Genomic DNA, 10554 nt, shown 5'->3' on the forward strand with positions numbered 1-10554 from the left:
AGTTCTGCTTTTAAACTGCAAAAATGTGGGTGAGGGGGGAAAACCTCCTGCCATTTTCCATAATTTCTGAAGAACCAAGGCTTCCACAGCTCCCCTGGCTTGTTCTGCTCTTTTCTGGAGCCCCTGCTGATTAGCAGCTATGTAGTAAAAACAATGGGTGGCTTGTAGCCATAAATATTAATCAGAAGAATGTTAAATGCATTGCATTGTTCTCTTCGGGAATGAAGAGTTTGCTGGGGCAGGGGTTATTAAAAAATGCTGCTGTGCCAAAAAGAAGACGCACTTAATGCCTTTGTTACTGATTCCTGTTGGGCGGTGGAAAGCTGTGGAGCTCTTTGTGCCCTTGCGGTGCCAGTAGAAAACTCACATTTCAGAGTGGACATCAGTGATGCACAGAACAACAGGGCGCTTTGCCCCAGAGCAGCTCAAATGGGGGTGACACAGCGTGGCTCTTCCTAGAGCAGCCTTTGCTGGGGCTGGAGGCTGGGGGAACAGCCACTGCAGCCCAGCAGCACCCAGGTGCCTCTTGCTTGGCCTGCTCAGGCCCATGTTCCTGTGCTGGTCACTGCTGCAGCCATCATGTTCAACACTGAAGGAGGAAATTCCATCAGGCGTGCCCAGCAGGCAGCCCTTGGAGTCACGAGACCTGTCACCTGTCCCACAGCACTAGTCTAGTACCAGCTAATACTCGTCTCCTGCATACATTGCCTTTTGTAATATATTTTCCACTTGGGAATGCTCCAACTAGTGAATTTAGCACCTCATCTTTGCTTTAAAATGAATAATTGCAGCTCCCTGAGCAGTTGCTGAGTGACGAGGCAGGGCTGCTGACAAGCACAGGGCACCAGTCCTTACTCTTGTCCCCAACTGCTTGTTCCTGCCTTCCCCAGGTCCTGGCACTGGGGAGCATGTGTGCAGCCACCTGGGTTAACATGATCATGGATTTAGCTGAAAACTAACAACATGGGTTTTTGACTAGGTTAGTTTTCAGGCAGATCAGTTCCTTGATCTGAGTCATTGTCGACAGCAACTTATGCCAGATCACTTTAATAGCAGAATGTAAATAGAAACCAGGTCTGCTGACTGCCAGAAGTGTGCTTTTTTGATCAGATCAAAGAGTTGGTAGAGTAACTGCAGAATAAGAAACAGGACCAAAAGAAAAAGGAATGGATAGAGGAAATTTAAGTTCTGTATTTCCATACGAAAGGATATACATGTAAGCAAATGTTTCTTAAGAAACTGGAGGCCCCCTCCTCCAGACATGGAAGTGGTGTATATACAGATTCTTAGAGAAGACTTTCAGAGGCCACTCCAATCTGTTTTAATAACTCTGCCTCTCTCAGTTAATCACATCTTGCAGACTAAAGGCTTTTGCAGAAATTATCATATCACATCCAGGCACGGCACATGACAGCCTCTGAATGCAACTGGCTTTGTTGCTTGTGCAAGTAAGTTTTACACGGCGTTTCAGCCAAACCTGAAAAAGCTCAGACCTGCATTTCAGACTTGGAGAATGCAGAGACAGGTGGAAATGCTGCTTGACTTGCAGCATAATGCATTTTCTTTGGTGGCTTTTTTTTCCCACTGCTGTCCCTAAATTGCTAGATTTTATTTTTTAACATTTCTTTTGGGTGGTGCTAGTTGTTATACTTTCTGGAAGCATCTGTGATGAAAAGAGGCCTTACACTAACTGTGACAAGCTCTCCAGCTCAAGAAGGAAGGCAATCAGAAAGAGACTGAAAGTCAGGACCAGGATAAAAAGCAGATTCACAAGAAACAAGAATGTCTCGGGGTGCTGCTGATTGATTCTCTATCCTGTTAAGTTGATAGAAACATCCCAAACATGATGTTTGGCTTAGATCAACTTACAGTCTTCTATACAATTTCTGTGGCAGAGTTAGGAAGTTAGCACACAGCAGAGACTATTCCCACTAAGCAAGCTGCTCGTAACCACCCTCTTCTGGAGATTATGAAATTAATAATAGGGCCATGGCCGTTCCGTGCCGACTGGCCCTAGTGCCAGAGGGTGGTCCTGGGCGCTTCCTCTGCTGCTATGGATGTAGCTGAGAGTTGAGGACTGATCGGTAGAATGGAAGGACATTGGTATTACAAAACTAGTGTGTTAAAAAATGAGTCTATCTCTGTCCCAGTGCAAGGAAATTCAGGCATAAACTGTGCTGAGCTGTTTCAGCACAACATTTTTGGTTAAAATGGACTGTTTTCCCGTTCGTTTTTCTATGCCTTTTGCTTGCAGTTCCATGACAGCAGAAACAACTTCCTGGGGGACACCTCACCCTTTTGGCCACAGACCTTGCTAGCGGGGGTTAATTCATGTTGTTTAGGCCTAGAGCAGGAACAGGGCCTCTATAGAGAAGGGACTGAGTCACTTGCTGAATTGACAAAGCTCGCAGCTCTCCACCTGTATTTGGCAAACTTTGTCTGTAATGCTTCACATGTATGAAGTGCTTTACAAAGATTAACAAATCCCCACAAAATGAGCTGTTGTGATTATTCCCATTTTGCAGCTGGCATGGTGGAAGCAGAGGTGAAGTTGGTGAGATCACTCTGTAATGAATTTCCCTTTTCTTTGAATTTCCTACTTGGATTGTTAGATTTGCCCTCTCCTGGTGGCTGAACCCATCACTCAAAATGCCACTGTCAGAGTGCCCTCCAAATGTCTAAGATGATAGAAATGTCTCATTCCAGACCAGGTACAAGCTCAGGTCTTTATAGAATTTCAGCTTACTTGGAAATACTCTTACAAAGAGTAATATTTTTTTATAATTTTTTATTTACTTGCAGCTTCTAACCTCCTTTTTTTTTTAAGGGCAGCTTTTGGTAGGATTTTCCTCCTTTTATGGACTAAGTGGTCTGAACTATTTAGCTTAAAAAAGGATTTTAAAACTGTAGTGCTGGAAGATTTGAAATTATTTTAATATATATATATAGTGATATTTGTTTAGAACAGGATCTCATTGGCTTTACAAAGGAGGTACATACCATTACCTTGTCTTTTGGCAAACTAGGGACAGAATGACAAACCATGTTGTCCAAGGCCAAGCACAGCAAGTCCATGACAGCCAGATACTAAATCCTGCTGCTTTAATTTCTAGTTCCCTTTAAATAGTTTTAAACCTAACATAATTCTCATTCATTATAATTAATATAATTAGTCATATATAATTAATGTCTAATATGCTGCTGTGGTTTGTGAATGCCAAATAAGCTACTGTTGTCTGCACAGTCTAAGTTCAAATTTATCCATTTAGAAAAGTGCTAGCAACACCAAAGCCAATACCAACAGCTTTATCTAAGTGAAATCATTTTGCATAGTTCCATCTATGGAGGGGAAGGTGAGACACACTGCACTCTCCATGCATTGATTTAAAAACCAAGCTGATAAAATTAGCACCACATCTATGTGCTGACCAGAAAATCACTAAAATAACCGATCAGCCTGAAAAAGTCCAAGTCAGCTAGCACAAAACGGCGCTTCTGTTGCGCGTTTTGAGTAAGGATGTTAGAGGAGCATATTTGTCTGCACCCTATAGTTCACAATGCTCAGTTTGGCAAGGATTCCTGGTCCAAAACCCTTCACCGAACACTCCTTTCAGTTCCCACGGGCAAGTTCTCAACGATAATGGCTGCAAATCACTACCTGGAGAGGCAGATGATAATCATACTAGTGTAATTTGGAAATTTAGGGGGTAAATTTTTCTGTGATTTTTACAGCTTTCCATTATTCCGTACATCAACAACCAGAAAGCAGGACATTGGCAGTACCTTTAACAACTATGGGAATGCAGATGTAGAAGGCTGACAGAAAATCACAATCAGGAGAGAGGTGGAGACTACTTTGTCCTATCACAAAATAAACATCAGGCCACCGTTCCAGTTTAACAGCTTGTCTTCATATATTAAAACAAGCCTCCAGACCATGACGGATATAATTTAGAGCAATTAATTAGTTGCTGCTCAATCCTTTAAATGAATGCGCTAGTGAAGCCCTCTGAGCTCCACCTAGATCAAAAGCCTGCTTGTGTACAAGGCTCCCATCCCCCTTGGTAGGCAGTCTTCCTGAAAGAAGGTGATTAAGTGACAAATTATTCTTTGGAAGTACAAGTGCTGTGTCTGCTGTGTTGCTTTGGTTGGATCTGATCCTTTCACCCTTACATTAGTGGTCCCAGTGAAGCCACTGGGTTAGGCTCCTGCCTTTGAGCCTAGGGAGCAGGTCAGAGCTATGAACTTGTTTCCATGGCCAAATGTGCAAGCAGCTAGCCGGGTGCCGTTCTCAGCACAGGTCCTGGCCGAGGAGGGTGGCAATGGTGAGCAACGCCTGATGGGCTTCTGCAATCCTGGCTGTTGAAATGATGCCATGAAACTCTGGCTTGGCTAGGCTTGCTTTAGAGAATGTCTGGTTCAAATATGCCCAGGGACTGAAACGAACTCTCCCCATCTCCATACTGGGTCACAGGACTCAAGAGGAGTAAAATCCTTTGCAACTTCTCCTTCAGTCCACCGCACTGTGCAGTTTGCCCAGGTCCTAAAGTTTTGGGGATGCTTGGTTGAGTGAGGAATACAGGCTCTAACTACCACATCCAGCTTGTGACCTTGAATTAGCTTCTGGGCACATTTGTGGCTCTGATACAAGGAGAAATATTGCAAAGACTGAAACCCATTCCTAATTCCTATTTGCTTTCTCATTTTGTGGCAGATACCTGCATATTGCCACAATTTTTGCTCCGTCTCTAACCATAAATAGTGATCATAATAACTATACCTCGTCCATATACCAACTCTCTTGATTAGGATTCTCAAGATGTATCACTTAATTTTCCCACTGTCCTCAAACTGACCAATCTTTGGCTCATTGTCACCTCATTGTCACTTCTCAATTAAAGAGTAACAAAACTGAGATAAGATTATTTGGGACTATTTATTAATTATTGTGTAGTGCCCCAAACGTGCCATGCTCACTGACAGCAGAAAGCATGTTTTCAGTGCTATTTAAAAACTCGCAACACTTTTTCAGAAAAAAACATCAATCTTATCCTTAACACAGCTACTGATCAGGTTGGTAGAAGAATAATTAGGGCAAGTACAGTTGCTATCTGAGGTTAAGCAACAAATCGAAGTTATGACTAGAATCCAGAAGACATTATCCTAAAAAATCACTGACATAATCTTAAAACAAATCCTATTTCCTTTATGTTCGGAGCAAGCAACTGCAAGTTGTTATTTTCTTCGTAATTGTCTTGCAGTTTCTGTGTATCTCTGCAGACAAAAGCATGTCACCTCTGAAGCGCTCTCATTCTCTAGCAGGATGAGAAAACAGAAGTAGGACACATCTGAACTCAGCTTTCCAAGTTCAGCCGTTCCTTATGCTGTTTTCAGCCCCTGAGCCTTTTCCTTGCTGTCATTTGGGGATATGTATTCATGATTACAGAGACAGTGTTTGGTCTGCTTGGAGACAGACCTGCCTGTTGTGCTGCCATGCTAAAATGAAAGGCTGAATTCCCTTTTGCTGCCAAACAGTTCTATGATATTTTTATTACCCTAGAGTGTTATTTTTTTCCATCTCACTTTGACAAGGGATTCAGTTGTGAACATTTATAGCTCCAGCATTTGCATTCTTCTATCAGGTAGAATGTAAACAGCAGAATGATGCTGTTTTGGCCAGGAAATGGGGCCAGGCTTTTCTAGATCTGCTGATGTTCATAATGAAAAGGTTATGGGAATGTATAAGTAAATTGTCCTTTCCATTAACACAGCCCTACTCACCATCTGGAACTATTAATGCTTCTGAAGAAACAGGAGATGATATCTTAGAAAAGCTGAAATGACCAAACTTGTAACTCCTTTCCTGAACATCAATCATTTCCTATTGTGATAGGAACAAGGGACAGTGCATTAGCAAGCTGAAAGTATACACTGGTTTTGATACACTGTGAAGATATTACCAGATAAATGTCTTAAAAAAAAAAAAAAGAAAATGCATCTTCAGTCAGTTCAGAGCAAATGAAACCCACCTGAAAACTGCACTTATTTTTTGTAAGTTACAACATGTGCTATAATGCCATGCAAATACGGACCTCCATGCTGCGTAAAATTAAAGTTCCATTGCTTTGCATTTTCAACTTCTTTTGATAAATTCACATAACAAGGTGTGCTTCTGATAATCATCTGTAATTCCACTGATAGATCAGTCATACAGGAGAGACTGAAACCCTAAAGACTTTCCAAGAACTGTAATATTCAGCAGCACATCGCTCCCATAAAATTATTCCAGCTTTAATAGCAAAAACATTGGTTTTCATGAGGAACCACGGACACAATGCAGTTCATATTTTGCAATAAAAAACATTAGCAATGCCTGTTTCGCTTCCTTCTCATGTGTCTTTGTACGTCAGTGAGTAATTCATTTGTACAATATAAACATATCAGCACAACATACAAACACAGTAATACTCAAAGTCACAGATAAAAACGAGAGATGCAGTATGCTAGCAGGGTACTAATTAGTTTGGCTCTGCTATCTCAGATAATCCCAAGCCAATTCCAAACCTGCTCCCCTTTTACCTTTTATGTGTGCTACCTTTTCTGATGTTATTGCAATTTAAAAAATTCAGTGTTTAGGTTATCATGGTTTGGACAGATGCCTAGGAAGGTATTATTGATTAATGATGTATTAATCAATTGATTTTATTATAAACACAGTCTTCCACTTGGCTGATTGACACCTGCAGCTATTCATTATGAAATTCTGCTTTCATTTACAGTGGCAACAAAGAGATTCCATCAATAGGAATGAAGATACTTTATGTCCCTAGACAAAGGAAAATAAGGTCATTATTTGGTTTATGAAAATGTAAAATTTCTTAAATGAAATATTTAAGTCATGAGTCACCTGCATGCTTTACAACACTGATTTACAGCATACAGAGCCATTTAGCTATTTTCAGTGCAGGTGGATGTAGAAGAGCAGTTAAAAGAAATGAGGCTGTTAAAGCAAGAAAGTCCAACTCTGTGCACAGCTGTCTTTCTAAAAAGTTAGGTTTGCCATCTTTGTTTCACTGTGTATGTGTCACCACATAATAATCATTGTAGTCATTAGCAGTTCATGCTCAACCTATGCTTTTATTTCATTTGCGGTTTGAAAAGTCTCAAATTCAATTCTTTAATTCATTTCCCACTGGCCTAAATATAGTGCTGGCAGTCATATTTACAACTGACTTTGGATGGGATCCCACTATAACCTAGTATCTTTATGTTAGAAACTGTTTACAGACACCATTAAGAAAATCTGTGTGTATAAATAACATGATTAAGAAGCTTTCTATGTGTGGGGTTTAGAACTTTACTAGGAGGAGCGCATTAATTTTACTGTTTTTCAGGGCAGGTATTATTTTTATGCTATATTTTTATGCAGCTAAATCTTTCAGACCCTAATTTTGATTAGGAACTTTTAGCAATGCCATAATTGTTAACATTAACATAATGCAAATCCATACCACAGTGTCTGATAGCTCAACTGCTTAAAGTATTTCTGTATCTGCTGTACAATAAATTAGTGCTAAAATAAATTGTGCTAGCTTCAGCCTTTAGAGCACCACGATAGCTATGTAATACATCTTGACAAGGCCAAAAGTGAATAATTAAAAATGATAGAGATTTGATTGAATTTCAGTAGCTGTTTTCTGAACCTTGTGACACTGGTTAGCTCCCAAGAGCACCAAACAGATCTCATCCGAAGACAAGTGCCATCTATCGATAAAAGATGTATTTGAGGTGAAGAAGCCACAAATGACAAAAAATGGCACCAGCCTGCCACCTGCTGCTGTACAGAATTACTTCAAGAAACATATTTGCTAGGCCTTGCACTGACTCAACAAAAACACTCCTGTGTGAACTGGATTCAACAAAAGCATGTCCATTCTGCAACAGCGTGCTTTCGCCTTGGCATTTCAAAAGCGTTGGACAAGATTAAAATAACGGGATGTTCTGTGCTTTGAAAATAGGCCACTTAACCTAGGAAGCTCTCTTGCCAGGTTCTAGTATTTTGAAATCTTGGTGTTGCTAACTCAAGTGTTCGATGGTCTTGTTCAAGCTTCTGCTCCCGGAAAGGGACCACGAGCTGAAAACTCAGCTCCTATTAAAGCAGCTGCCTAGTCCTTGCAATTGTACAGTTAAAGGCTGACAAGATCTCAAAGATCTGAATAAAAACATCACCACCAACTACAAAAAAAAAAAAAACCCCAAGTAAAACCACACTATTAGTTTGATGTCCCATGGTTTTGGCAGCATGGGTTGATTTTTGAGTGTTGGCTTCCAATAGTGAGATCTAGGTCCTTTGTCTGTTTTGAGGGGTGGGAGTTTTAGCATCGGGTACTTTGCTCACATGCACCAGAGTAAAGTTTTTGGAAAATGCACTTAGCTTCCTAGAAATTATTCTGAACAAAATGTCCCTAGATGTCACAGTGGATGGGCCAAAACGCTAAGCATACCAATTACAGTAAATCATATGGTGCAGACAATATCATTCTTCACTATTCTTCATGGCTCCAGTGTTAAAGGAGAGTTATTCCCTTATCGATGAGCATTATCGGTAGGCCTTGCGCAGCACTGTACTTTCTGGATCTCTATATAATTCCATACTGGTCACAGCCTGTTCTGTCAAAACGCCCAGACCTCCGGTGTCACCTTGACACAGGCGTATGAGAGATGCTGTTGTTTTCCCCTGGCAGCCCTCAGCGTACCCGAAGCTGCCCCGTGAAATGCGGGGAGGAGCAAGGAGGGGGAGCCAGCACTGAGGGATCAGGGGCAAGCCGGCTTGACCCAAGGGGCGAGGGGGAGAACAACCAGGTGTGTGAAGACCGGGGAAGCCCACGAAGCACCAGGAACGCCTCCGACAGCCCGCACCCCCTCTGAGGCGCGCAGGGGCGAGCCGCCACCGCCCGCGCGCGCCAGCCCCGACCGTTAAGCACGTGGCCCTACCGTTGGGGAGGGGCCCCACCCCCCGGAAGGGCGAGGGTCGCCGAGCGCTCCGCCCCTCCCGCGCCGCCGCCGGGGCGGGACGGGGCCTGCGCATGCGCCCGAGCCCGCGCCGCGCTCCGCCCCCGCCGGCGCCGTGGGGCCGCGTCCGCGGGCCGCGCCCGCCTGCTGTAGGTGCTGGGGGGCGGCGGTGGGGTCCCGGTGCTCGCGGGGGGGTGTCTGTCACCGGCCCCGCTCTCATCCCCTTTCCCGAGCCCCCCTCCAGGTCCTCGCCGTCGCTCCTGGGGTGGCGGGTGACACGGCCCCCCTGCCCCGCGCCTCGCCGCCGCTGGCCCTCCGCAAGCCCCCCTCCCACCCCACCCCACCCCATCCCACCCCACCCCACCGCCCTGGCCGCCCCTCGCGGGTGGGGACCCGCTGCCCTGGAGCGTGTGCGTGTGCGGGCAGGCAGGGAGGAGGGGTGTGAGGGGTGCCCTGTCTCTGCCCCGCCTTGCCCACAGGAGGGGGCTGTGCGTCTGTGTGGGCAGAGGGGTGGCCGTCCACTTGCGGTTTGATTTCCGAGGGGTAAATGACCCTGCGCCCAAATGTATCCGTGTTTTCCTTTGCAGATGTAGCGAGGACGGGGTGCTAAAGCCCGAGCGGCGGCGAGGCCGCTGTTCGGGCCGGGTGGGGACAGGCGAGGCGGTGCCGGCCGCGCCAGCCGTGCTGCCCGGCCTGCGAAGGCTGCGCCCAGGGGTTAGTGCAGCCTGTGCAAGGGAGAGCCGTCTGTACACGGGCAGAAGTCTGTTGGCATCGTGTCGGGCTCTTTGCTAAGTATTGATATTTCATTGCTGCTGTTAAAATCACGTGGCGTGAAATTTAATAGTATGATCAAAAGTGCTATTAAGGCCGAAAATGCATTAATCTTTGAGGACAGGATGAGTTAATTGTGGTCTTTTGTACAGAACGCTTCCAACGAGCTGGCTAGGGATTTATTTTCCCCCTTCCTTTTTCCAGTTTATTGGCGATACGTGTAAAGATTGGAACATTGGTTGGTTGCCTAACATGAAAATATATATCCTAAATTTGGAGGGAGGGAGGGAGGAAACAGTGTTCCTCCTCTTTTTCCACTGAGTAAATAAAATGTACTGCTGGTATAGTGATGGTTTAAAATTATTAAAATAGCATTCCTTTCTTCTAGATCATGCTGTTATTCTTCAAATGATATTCATTGTTTCTGTTCTGTGACTCAGCTGTCAGCTTTCCACAAGTGGTACATGCTAAATGTTTTCTAAATAGCACACATTAAGATTTAAAAAACTTCAAATATTTTAAATGTAGTTGAGTGTCTATAGCATCATAAGTCTGCTTTGAGACACGACTGCAACTTTATTAGTAAATGCTCTGATTGCTGGACCCTGAAATGCACAATACATGAACATCACTGTCATTTTCATAAGGGTAGTGCAGGACTGGAATCCTCTTGCAAGTAATATAAATATTTTTTCTCTGGTGTTGAGATAGGTCAAATACTATCTCAGAAAGCATTAATTCAGTCCTTTGCTGGTTTATGTTTTTCTGTCT

General features: G+C 43.8%; 1 protein-coding gene across 1 annotated transcript in view; it reads left to right on the plus strand.

Moving 5' to 3' along the window:
• The window catches only part of GFOD1 (Gfo/Idh/MocA-like oxidoreductase domain containing 1), a 91594-nt gene that overhangs the window by 80472 nt on the left and 568 nt on the right, over positions 1-10554 (plus strand). The gene's annotated exons all lie outside the window — the stretch shown is intronic.

Source organism: Mycteria americana, chromosome 2 (assembly GCF_035582795.1).
Source record: "Mycteria americana isolate JAX WOST 10 ecotype Jacksonville Zoo and Gardens chromosome 2, USCA_MyAme_1.0, whole genome shotgun sequence".
In the NCBI taxonomy this organism is placed as follows: Eukaryota; Metazoa; Chordata; class Aves; order Ciconiiformes; family Ciconiidae; genus Mycteria; species Mycteria americana.